A 3,031-nucleotide genomic window follows, 5' to 3' on the forward strand; every position below is an offset into this window, starting at 1 on the left:
AAAGCCGGGCGTTGGTGGCGCACACCTTTAATCCCAGCACTCGGGAGGCAGAGGCAGGTGGATCTCTGTGAGTTCGAGACCAGCCTGGTCTACAAGAGCTAGTCCCAGGACAGCCTCCAAAGCCACAGAGAAACCCGGTCTTGAAAAACCAAAAAAAAAAAAAAAAAAAAAAAAAAAAAGGACCCCTTTAAAAGACAGACCCTGCCCACTTATGTTATGTTCTCTTACTCTTGCTCTCAAGCTCTTACCCCCCTGTCTCCTCTTACCCTCTCTCTGTCTCTCCCTCTCCTACCCTGTAATATGCTGGTTAATGTACTCTCTACAGTTCACGTTCCATTGCACCGGTTCCATCTTGCAACTTCTAATTTTTAAACTTAAACAAAAGAACAACATCCATAATCATTAGAGAAATGCAAATCAAAACAACTCTGAGGGCTGGAGAGATGGCTCAGAGGTTAAGAACACTGGCTGCTACTCCAGAGGTCCATAGTTCAATCCCAGCAACCATATGGTGGTTCACAACCATTTGTAATGAGATCTGATGCTCTCTTCTGGCCTGCAGGCACACATGCAGACAGAACACTGTATACATAATAAATAAATCTTAAACAAATAAAACTCTGAGATTGTATCTTACACTGATCAGAATGGCTAAGATCAAACACACTGATGACAGCTTATGCTGGAGAGGATGTGGAGAAAGGGGAACATTCCTCCATTCCTGGTGGGAGTGCCAACTTGTACAGCCACTGTGGAAATCAGTATGGTGATTTCTCAGTGAATTAGGGATCAACCTACCTCAAGACCCTGCAATACCACTGTTAGGCATATACCCAAAGGAGGCACATTCACACCACAAGGACAGTTGCTCAACTATGTTTATAGCAATATTATTTGTATTAGCCAGATCTTGGAAACAACCTAGATGCCCCTCAACTGAAGAATGGATAAAGAAAATGTGGTATATTTACACAATGGAGTACTACTCAGCCGTAAGAAAGAATGACATTCTAAAATTCACAGGCAAATAAACAGAACTACAAAAAACCATCCTAAGTGAGATAACCCAAAACCAGAAAGACAAATATAGTATATACTCACTCATAAGTGAATACCAGACATAAAGCAAAAGATATCCAGCCTACAATCCACAACCCCAGAGAAGCTTGAACCCTCTTCCAGAAACAGATGCAGAAATCCACAACTAACCAATGGGGCAAGCTCCTGGAGTACAATCAAAGTGAGGGAGGAGCGATAATATTTACAAAGGAGTCAAGACCATGATGGGGAAATCCACAGAATCAGCTGACCCGAGGTAAGGAGAGATCACTGACTCAGGTCTGACAACCAGGGAACCTGCATAAGACCGAACTAGACTCCCTTAATGTAGGTGACAATGGTGTGACTGGGACAATATATGAGGCCACTGGCAGTGAGTCCAAGATCTAACTCTAATGCACAAGCTGACTCAGTGAAGCCCATTCCATATGAAGAGATGCCTTGCTCAGCCAAGGTGGAGGGGGTTTGGCAGGGAGCTTGGTCCTGCCTCAAAGAGATGGTGGGACAGATTTAGTAGACTTTATAAGTGAGGCCTTACCCTCTCCAAGGAGCAGATGGGAGATGGGGGGGCGCGGGAAGGTGGTGGTGGAGAGCAGGAGGAGAGGAGGAAGGAGAGGGCAGAGAGGAAACTGGGATTGGAATGTAAAAAGTAAATTAATAAAAAAAATAAATTAGTGCTGGAGAGATGGCTCAGAGCACTGACTGTTCTTCCAGAGGTCCTGAGTTCAACTCCCGGCAACCACATGGTGGCTCACAACCACCTTGAATGAGATCTGATGCCCTCTGCTGGCATATAGGCAGAAGACTGTATACATAATAAATAAAATCTTTAAAAAAAAAAAAAGAAAAAAGAAAAAAAATTAGCCTGCCAGGCGTTGGTGGCACACGCCTTTAATTCCAGCACTCAAGAGGCAGAGGCAGGTGAATCTCTGTGAGTTCAAGGCCAGCCTGGTCTCCAGAGCGAGTGCCAGGGTAGGCTCTAAAGCTACACAGAGAAACCCTATCTCAAAAATCCAAAAAAAAAAAAAAAAAAAAAAAAAAAAAAAAATAAAAGAAAAAAGAAAGAAAGAAATTAGCCAGCTGTGGTGGCATATGCCTTTGATTGAAGCTCTCAGAAGGCAGATAAAGGCCCATCTCTGTGTGTTTGAGGCCAACCTGGTCTACAAAGCAAGTTCTAGGACAGCCAGGGCTACACAGTGAGACCCTGTGTTAAAACACACACACACACCAAGTGAGGGGAAGTGCCAGCTGCAGGCTCAGGGCGGCCCCTTTCCTTCCCCATTTCCTTCTGCTTTGGTGAAAAGTTGTGAAATGTAAAACCATCTTGTGTTCACCTCAACCGGCAAGCTCACAGCAGCCCTTGGGAACACTGCACAGTCATGAGAAATCCAGGAAAGTTTTCAGTCTTGATCTAGGATATCCAGGAACACTGTGAAAATTAGGGCTGGGGAGGGAGAGAAAAGTTCCCCAATACCTCAACCCTCCCATATGCCCTCTGGGGGGTTCTTTCTTTCTCTCCTGTGTAATTATTTGTTGATTAAGTTATTGATTGATTCAATTTTTGTGTTTTTTGAGACAGGGTTTCTCTGTGGCGCCTTGGCTGACCTAGAACTCACTCTGTGGACCAGGCTGGCCCCAAACTCACAGAGATTCTCCTGCCTCTGCCTCCCGAGTGCTAGGATTAAAGGCGTGCGCCACCACACCTGGCTCTCTCTTTTTTTAAGACAAGGTCTTATGTAGCCCAGGTTGCCCTCAAATTCATTAGGTAGCCAATGATAACCTTGACCCATGATCCTCTACTTCCTGAGTGCCGGGATGACAGCTTCAAATCACCACATCTGACTCACTTCTGGTTTTGGTTTTTTTGTTTGTTTTTGGTTATTTTTCTTTTTAATTAAAAACATTTTTTTTTGGTCTCACTATATGGTTACCTTCCTACCTTAGTGCAAGGAGGAAAGTCGTGTGTCTCCAT

This window comes from Cricetulus griseus, chromosome 5 (assembly GCF_003668045.3).
Source record: "Cricetulus griseus strain 17A/GY chromosome 5, alternate assembly CriGri-PICRH-1.0, whole genome shotgun sequence".
NCBI lineage: Eukaryota > Metazoa > Chordata > Mammalia > Rodentia > Cricetidae > Cricetulus > Cricetulus griseus.